We start from the raw sequence: 10,151 nt of genomic DNA, 5'->3' as shown, positions 1-10,151 counted from the left end.
TTGGTCTCATGATTCATCTTCTCCAATGCTTAATATCATCATGATTACCAGATGGGACTATGAAAATAATGTAATAAGTCCCTTGACTTGCATATAATAGGTAAATTATTGCCCTTCTCAATGAAGTAGTAGGGAATCATACTTCTCTGACTTTGTAGGTATCCAAAATCCCATGGCACCAGTGTATCATTGAAAGTATATGCCATGGTATCAGTGCACTGACTATCTTTGACATATTTGGGCATGTCTGCAAGGAGGTGTTCCTCAAACTCACTAGCTACAGGTGCAGAGTGTAGAATGCAGTGTGTGGTATGCCACACGCAGAAAGAGCTCCAGAAATAGAGAACTCTCATAGAACTGCCCAGATGTCAGATACACAATACCTTCTGCATGTCAGCTTTTTCTGCCAACCCAAGAGAATGTGAGTTCACTCAAAACTGAGCAAGAATTTCCTGTGGCATACCCTATGTGGTTACTGTTTATGATTTTGGTACACTGGATATTGTATATATGCCTACCTGATCTAGGGAAAGGAAAGAAAAATGAGGGTGTAAGATATCACAAGAAATGTACTCACTGCCTTATTATGTAACTGTACCCCCCCCCTTTGCATAACATCTTGTCAATAGAATTTAATTTAAAAAACTGAGCGGGGATTTTTCTAAGTATATGACAATCTTGGCTTAACACATCATGCAATTTTTCTTATCTGCAGTGTTACAGGGGACATGAAAGACATGGAGCAGTTGAATAACAATCAGTTATGGCCCCAAAGAGTGGAGCGAGGGAGGGCCAGGGAAGGGAAATGGGTTTGATAACTGAGGATGCAGTACAGACAAAACTCCAACATTTTCTGTTTATTCTATATGGATCTAGATGAAGAATTCATTTGCAGATATGTCTCAACATTTCTTGCATTGCAAAAAATATCAGGGGTCTACTGAATAGATAGGTTGCCATTTCTGTGAATGATGTTTGGATTCTTGCTAGGTTAAGAATTTATTAGAGAGAACTGAGTTGAACTAAAGCATGTGATGGAAGCTAAGAATTGAGCAATACTGAAGAAAGGGATGGAAACTAAAATATTTTCCAAGTGTTATGAATTTAGTTTTTAAAAACAGTAAGAGAGGAACATAAGCTGCAATGTAGAAACATGTATCCTTTAATAATGTAAGTAACCAGGTAACTTATGCACAGTCCTTCTGGGATTGCATGCTACCTTCTTCTTTCAAAGTGTTCAGTCCATTGCAATACTGTATACTAGTCACAGATTCAGTAACTAAACAGGGAGTTTTAAATTTTAGCAGACTGACAAGTGCTCAGTTCATAATTTTTCTTAACCTAGGTTGATAACAGTTCTCTTAACACTTTTTCTTCTATATTGCAACACTAAAGGCTTTCTGAGGAGCCAAGAGAACTTAATACACCTGATTAATTGAATCTAATTGAGATTGTTAAGCTGTTGATGAATTATATTGTTATAAATGACCTTGTTCATGTTCATGCTTGCACAGTATCATAACTTACCTCAAAACTCAAGATATAGTTTCCTGGTCTGGGAATGTGGCTTAGTGGTAAAGTGCTTACCCAGCATACATGAAGTCTTGGGTTCGATTCCTCAGTACCACATAAACAGATAAAGCTGGAAGTGGTGCTGTGGCTCAAGTGGTTGAGTACTAGCTTTGAGCAAAAATGAAGCTCAGGAACAAAGCTCAAGTCCTGAGTTCAAACCCCAGGACTGATGAAAAAAAGATATAGCTTCTTGTGATGCTTTACATCATGGATGTTTTCATCTAGAAGTTCATTTCTGCCACATCTTTGTTCAATATCTCCTCATATCCTGAATATGTGATTATAGGAATTCCTTTACATAGCTATATTTGAAAACAGGTCTTCTGTTTTATGTTCTTTCATCCTACTCTGTCCAAAGATAATGGAGGAAGATCCGTAGAAAACTATTTTCACTTTCTAAGTATATATTGAACACTACAAAGCTCCTTCTTTTAAATTATGACAGAAACTATTAACTGTATTTACTGCTTTAGCCTTCCAGTTGCTGTGACACAGATGCCTGAGAGAAACTAGTTAAAAGGAATAAATGTTTATGTTAGTTCATGATTTCAGGGATTTCGGTCAATGAAGATATGGCTCCATGTCTCTGGGTCTGGTGTGAGGAAAACATTAGGGTCCATGGTGGAGCAAAGCTGCTTACTTCACAGAGGCCAGAGAGCAGAGAGGAGAAGGGAGCAAGAATCCAAGGATAAAATATGCCCTTCCAAAGCATACCTCTAGTCATGAACTTCCCACAAACAGGCCCTATCTCCTAATAAGCAATGCTACTATAACCTTATCAGTGGATCGATTCACTCATAAAGTTAACTCCCTCATGATTCAAACACTTTTCAATATTGCCACTATCTGGGATTAAACCTTCAACATATAAGCTTCTTTTCTGGTCATTTCACACCCAAATCATACATTCATCATCCACCGTCAGAACATGTAGAGACATTTGGCACAGTGCATTTTTAAGTTACTTTTTTTAGTAGCATGCAGTGGTTGTACAGGGGTGAGTTCACTGTGACATTTCCACCCGTGCATGAAATATATACTGGTCAAATCTACCTGCTCTATCACTCTTTCCCCACTCCTCTCCCCCCAAAAAAATTTCAATGGGTTGCATTGTTCTATTTTTATATATGCAAGTATAAGCCTTGGACTGCACTCATCCTCATTCATCTTCTCCGTTTCTAGTAGAAGTTAATGTTGGAGTAAAGATCCACACCTCCCAGAAGCCAGGGAATAATGAGAGTACTGCTTCTGTTGGTACTGGATCACCAACAGGCCCTGTTTGCATTTGGAAAGCAAATTATTTCACAGACTTGGCTATTCATCTGCATTACATACTGTATGTTATTAAAAAATACATTCAGTGAAATGGTGAGACAAAGGGTGAACCAAAGCAACAGCAATACTCACAAGACAATATGTTGGAAATGAACTTTACAACTTGGGTGGGGTGGGAGGGGAGGGAAAGTGGGAGAAAACGAGGGAGGGGGGTGACAAAGTTCAACAAGAAATGGACCCATTATTTTAGGTATATAACTGTAATTCCTCTGTACATCACCTTGACAATAAAGTAAAATTAAAAAAATACATTCATAACTGTAGATAAATCTGTTTAAAAATAAACCATGTACCAGTGACTCATGCCTGTAATCCTAGCTACCCAGAAAGTGAGCTGAGGACCTCAGTTTGAACCTAGCCTTAGCAGGAAAGTCTGTGAGACTCTTATCTCCAATTGATCACAGAAAAATTTGGAAGTGGAAGAAGCCTTGAAAGAAAGGAGCATAGGGACAGTGCCCAGGCCCAGAGTTCAAGGCCCAGAACTGGCAAAAAAAAAAAAAAGTAGTAAACATGTTTTACTTTTATGCAACAGCTAAATTTATTATTCTTATTTTAAAATGTATTAATAGATAATATTTGTTAATAATAAGTTTACTTTAAGCTTCTAGATGAATATGAGTATTTATAGAAAATAAATTTGTTTGTTGTACTGGTGGTTTGAACTCAGGAATTTGTGCTTGCTTAACAGGACTATACCACACAAATCATGTCTTTAGATGGTTTTTTCTATTTATTTTTCAGATAAGGTCTTTCTTGCTTTATGCCTGGACCAGCCTGGACCACAATCTTCCTTTTTATACTTCCCACTGTAGCTGGAATAATGGGCATATGCCACTCTGCTGGCATTTTTCTGTTGAGAGAGAGTCTCTAGAGCTTTTTACCCAGGCTGGCCCTGTGTCTCTGTCCTCCTGATCTCTACCACTTGAGTACCTACGATTATAGGAATTAACCATTGACACCAGGCTTGGAAAATGATTAAGTCCACAAGGAAATTTTGATTTGCTTCCTACTGTTAATAATTAATGTATGTACATATAATACAAATAATATGAAACAATTCAAAATAAAGGAGAAAATTAATGTGTTTCTAATTCTAGGAAAGAACCATTACCAATGTGAGTGCACACATAATTCAGAACTTAGTTTGTTACACTAAAAATGAAACACTGAGAGTAGTATGGTAACAGGGCCTTGCCTTACCTGCCTTTGCTTGCTCTTTGTTCTAAACTCAGCTAAAAGCACTGTGAATGCCATATCCAGCCCCACAGGAGAGCAACAGGGCATACAGGGAGAACCATAGGAGACATAGGAGACAATTGCCTAGACTGGGCTTTCACAGGTGTGTGGCATAGACCTGGTCATTGCTGAGATGAAAGAACAGAGAGAAAGAGCCATGTACCTCATATGGGGTGGGTCCTGTTGGCTTACCACAGCTGCACACTTGTGCACAACTATAAAAGGAAGCCAGAGCCTAGCACATCCTCTTCACCCCCCCTTCTCTGGGCATGACTGTAGGATAAGGGGCCCTGCAGCCTGGCTTGGTTTCTTCCTTGAGGCAAAACCAAATTTCATTAGCTAATAGTAAAACACAGCATTCTAGTCTGCTCTCCCAGTGCACATTGTTCTTGTAACTTCAGGTTTCCATCAAGTCAAGTGAAACATGTCATCATGCCATTTTTTTATAGTTTATTTTACCTCTATAGCTATTGCCTATGTGCTACCCATTCCTGGCTCCTTGGGGGCTCTTGTTACATCTTTAATAAAATGTCTTTTCCCTCCCTACACCTCGAGCCTAATACCATGGATAACCTCTACAAATATCACTGGGCACACTTCTCTCACATACTCCTTTCCTTCCATAATAATGTCTACTTGCTTGGACAATAGAAAGAGATCCTTTGGTGTTAGGGGAGAGCCTTTGGGCAGTTCCCAGAAATGACAAGTGAACTAGTTGCATGCTTCTCCTTTCCTTACTCATAAGGAGCCTGAGCCAGGCCCTGGGCTTCTCATTTCCTCACACTCTTGAACCATTTGACAAGCACTCACCGGTGAGAAGAAAGAAGTCACTGGCAAATAATCTGTTCTAACACTCACTTTATGACACAAAGGTCCCCTATAGCAAGTTCTACTGCTTATATCTTAGTTAGAGTGTATAATCCTGGAGAGATGGCAGCTATTTGTGATAAGGAAACACCACAGAAACAAGTGATTGAAGTTATGCAAAGTAAAGGTCCAGCCTGAGTACTGAAGGACATCTGGAAGCAACCCATGCTTCATATTTGTTGAATGAATTTGCAGTGTCACTGTGATCTCAGCTTCTGTGGCGTTGCTGGCTGTGTTGAACTTGTGGCTTGAAGCATTTCCACAGAGTTTTGCACCTTCCAGACCTGCAGTGTCCTTCCTCACCAGCCAGCTGTAGCTAGTTAGTTCAGTCAGCATTCACTTAGGATTATATAGAGCAAAGAACTTGATTATAGGAATGAGGAAACACACAAATGTGGTAGGAGATGGGGAAAAGATGATTCAAAATTGGATCAAGCTGCTATAGCAGGTCTTCATGAAGAATAAAATAAAGATTATACTAATAGTACAATAAAAGTTATTCTATGAATATGATACAGTACTGTGGCCATTCTGATGGCCACATTAATGATGGAGATGGGGAAGCAAGGAGACATGTGGATTGAGCAGATAAAGGGAAAATATGTATTTCTCCCATGTTGCACTTGGATGCCAGCTCTAAAGATGAAAGGGTTGAGGCTTTGAAACCCATCAAGGAATGAGTAATGAGGTGTAACTCACACAGTTGATCTGGAACTCAAAAAGTATGGCAGAGTGCAGTTGTAGGATGAGGCCATGTTATCAGTTACAGACGAGTAGAAATCGGACCACAGCATCTGAAAATAATAGAACTTTGTGAACAACCATGTGAAAGAACTGTTCAAAGTAATAGAAGAGATAATATAGAAAGGAAGAAAATAAGAGGAAAATAAATGCGATAACTCGTAACAAAAGTACACCACCATGTCCAAGTTCCTGAACATAAACAGTTTAAAAATTATATTATTATATTACATATATTATATGTTTTGGATAGTTTTTGTATTTTCTAAGTCACCGTAAAATAATAGCTTCTTTTACTTACATAGCTTCAAGTTGTAGGAGGAAGATATCTCTCATTAAAAAGCAGATTTATTTGCATAATAACACACATAATGTGAGAATTGAAGAGTGCTGTTTCTGAGGTTGGCATTGTTTAGAAACATTAAGGAGAAAGAAAATAGGCAGTATGTTTGTGTCTTGTCATAACTCAAAGATAGTGTCTAAGGCTTTGGCAAAGCAGATAACAACTCAGAAACTATGTACAAATCTACAGTGACTTCATTATGTGTTACCAATGATTGCCCTGCGGAGCAAAAATAAACTGCTGTATTATGTGACCTATAAAATGGTATTAGGCATTTTATGACCTGCTTCCTGTCAACTTGAATGTAAGGCATTTATTAAAGATTATGCTGAGAAGATTCTGACTACTACAGACTTCATTTTTACAGAGATGACAAGTTGCCCCTAATGTCTCCAGCCATAAAAGAAAACAGTGGATAAATCCAAAGCCAAAGAGACGAACTCAATGGACAGAGTGCTACACGAAGCACAGGCATGAGGAATCTGCTTTTCTCACATTCCCTTTTTCTTCCTAATGACTGTGCCGTTTCTTTAACAACACATAACTGATGTGAAATTGGAAAGCCAGGACATTAACAAAGTTATTCCACTGAAGAAAAGATGGTTTCTTTATAGTCACATTAGGGCCCCTAGTGTGAGCTAAACTTTCACAATTTATGGCTGAATTGATGGATGCCAGAGAGTGGGAAACTGAGAGCTAAGAAAGCCCCTTTGATGATAGGCATCATTGATTTTCAGGAAGCATCCTTTGTGGTAGAGAAACTTATTTAGCAACTGGGATTCTGTTTTCATAGAAATACATGTTCAACTTCTTTCTCCTGCGGCATACTCTCTTCCTGGAACAGACTCGTCTCAGATCTTCAACAGCCAACTAGTGAGCATCCAGAAAACAAAAAACAAAAAACAAAAAACCAAAAAGTCAATGGCCTCATTGGACATTTCTTGCCTTGCTCTGCAACCACCAAGCAGCCGTGGTCTTCTGGCGCCCCCTGGTGCACAGATGGGGAAGGCACCTCACACAGCTTTTTCCTCCCCCCTTTCCTCCCAGTAAGGAAGCAGTGTTTTCTCCTTTCTTGTCTCTGATAGTTCAAAGCTGTTCTTATGGCTTTCTAATCAGGTTCAGAAGACAGATGGTCTTCTGTTTATGCATACTAGTTAATGATAAACTAGTTGATCGAGTAGATTGAAAAACATATGCAACTGGGTATTTTCTGTCCCATCACTTCTTCAGCTTGCAGCTTTCCTCTTTCTATGCTTACTAAAGACATTTCTGGAGGATAAAGATCTTATTTATTTATTTTTGTGATTCTCACTTGAAAAACAAACTGCCCTTAGGTGACTCAATTTCAAAAGGAATCCCCGGATACTGTTCAAAGTTTCTCCCATTCCACCTGACTACTTTTCTAATTGGCTTTTGCCTCAACTTTTTCAGAATCCACATGTGGACAGCCAAGAGCAGAAAGCAAAGAAGCCTCATGCTCACACGTGGCCTTTTCATTCAAAGCTGGTGCTCTACCACTTGAACCACACCTCCACTTCTGGCTTGTTGGTGGTCAGTTGGAGATGAGATTCTCATGGACTTTCCTGCTTGGGCTGACTTCACACCCTGATCCTTAGATCTCAACCTCCTGAGGAGCTGGTGTGAACCACCAGCACCCACCCAAAACATCTTTTCTGATTGGTACAAACTGTGATCAGTGCTGTTCTTCTGGTTTGATAGGTATTTGTATTCTGATTTTCTTTTGTTATGCACTTTATGCTTTTTGGCAATGCTATCTGCTCTTCGTCAATCCCATACATCCACAACACAACCCTTGATTTATGGTCCTTTGTATTGCCTTATCAGAGTGAGAACATGAATCTTTTTGCTCTAACATATCACTGTAAACTTCACATATCCAACCAGTTTTCTCCCCCAACAGATCAATGCCAGGCAGCCTTCTTAAGGCAAGGGCCTGTTTGGTTGTCTCCTACCTGGACGCTATTGATCACTCCGTGCTGGAAGGGAAACTCACTAAACCGTAATATGAGACACTAATATAACAATGAATGGTAGATCCCTGCTCTTGCCCTGTTTTGGAGTGCTGTCATTGTCTCTCACCTTTGGTATTTTCTAGAAATATTTTCAGTCAAGCAGAGAGACAGGTACTCCGATGCATCTCTGTGAATAGCTAGATTATGTTTCTGTTTGTTCTGGCACTTCTGGGCCTCAAACTTACTTTGCTTAGTTGCTTATGGCCAGCACTTGATCACTTGAGCCTTACTTCCAGTTCTTTATTTCTTTCTCTTTCTGGTGACTTGGTGATGTGTCTTGATTTGTCTGTCCTGGTTGGCTTTGAATTGTGGTTCTCATATTTTAGCCTCATGCATATCTAGGGCTATAGATGTGAACCACCAGTGTCTACTGGTATCTGGTATCTGAGTTCTGCAATAGATCTGTCTAGCACTACAGGGTCTGTCTAGCTGAGGGGAGGATGTTCATCTCGCTTTCCTATCGGTCCTAATCCTCTGCCAGTGATTCTTCAGTGAGTACATTTCAGCTTGAAAGAAGGGGCAAGCCAGGAGCCAGTGACTCATGCCTGTAATTCTAGCTATTCAGAATGCTGAGATCTGAGGGTTACAATTCAAAGACAGCCCATGCAGGAAAGTCCGTGAGACTTTTATCTCCAATAAACTACCAAAAAAGGAAAAAGAACCAGAAGTGGAGCCGTGGCTCATATGGTAGAGTTCTAGCCTTGAGAAAAAGAATTTCTGGGACATTGCCTAGGCCCTGAGTTCAAGCAACACACACACACACACACACACACACACACACACACACACACCACCACCACCACCAACCACCAACAACAACAACAACCGAAATAAAGCAAGGGCAAGAGCTAAGCAACTCTTCTCTTGAGCTTAAACATATTAAGTCCACAACTTTCTAAATAAGTTCACCTTCTGCATTTTAGTGTGCATGTTCATATTTCATGATTTATGTTTATGTGATATTTCCTCATTAAAGCACTAGGTCAGAAGAGCCAATTTGGCTACTTCTTGGAGAATCTCATTATTATTCTCATGTTTGGAAACTTCAGCCAAGTTTTAGAGACATGGAGAAGGTCCCACCATTCAAATTGATTCTGAATTTCTTTTACTTTGTCTTCAAAGATATCTTGGAGCAGACATCAGGAAAAAAAATCCCAGCATTTTTCCTTTCTGCATTTGTACTATAACAGAAGTAAGTAATCATCAAGTGCTGAGATTTTATGTGATGGTTCATACAGAGTTAGATGTTTTACGCATTATTTGGTGATGGCAACAATTTTAAGAGGTAAGTACAGAACATCCCCATTATATAGGTATGAGATTACATAGGTATGACAATTCTGCCTGAGGAAGGTTGACTGATTTATTTAAGTAATTACAGTTGCTAAGTACTAAAAGATTCTCTTCCTCTATTGTCTTTAGACTGCTCCATTGTGTCCATATGTTGCATCTATCCTCCATTCACCAATTGATGGACACTTAGGGCTAGTACAGTGTCTGGCTTTTGTGAATAGTGCTTCAGTGAATGAGGGCACGCAGGTACCTTTTCACAATACTGATTTCAATTCATTTAGATAGACGAGGGGAGAAATGCCTTTAGATCCAACAAGGAGATCAATACACACACACACACACACACACACACACACACACACACACACACTGCGCAATACATAATCCAAGTTTTGTTTTTATTGTCTGTTTGTTTTGAGACAGTATCTTGAACTTTTTGTGTAGCCTAGGCCATCCTCACAGATCCTCTTTCCCTAGTTTTCAGAGTACTGAGATTCTAGGCTCTTCTTTTTATTTTTTTTATTTTTTATTTATTTATTTTTCAAATTTTTATTATCAATCTGATGTACAGAGAGGTTACAGTTTCATACGTTAGGCATTGGAGGCTCTTCTTTTTAATTTAAAAGCTCTTAGTTCTCCCCCCACTTCAAATTCAGATGCATAGCATCACCAAAAGCTCTGTTCCTTGTCCTTTCCTAATTGACTGTCATATTTCTCAAATAACAGCATTT

This window comes from Perognathus longimembris, chromosome 10 (assembly GCF_023159225.1).
Source record: "Perognathus longimembris pacificus isolate PPM17 chromosome 10, ASM2315922v1, whole genome shotgun sequence".
NCBI lineage: Eukaryota > Metazoa > Chordata > Mammalia > Rodentia > Heteromyidae > Perognathus > Perognathus longimembris.
Note: the sequence above shows the minus strand (reverse complement) of the source record.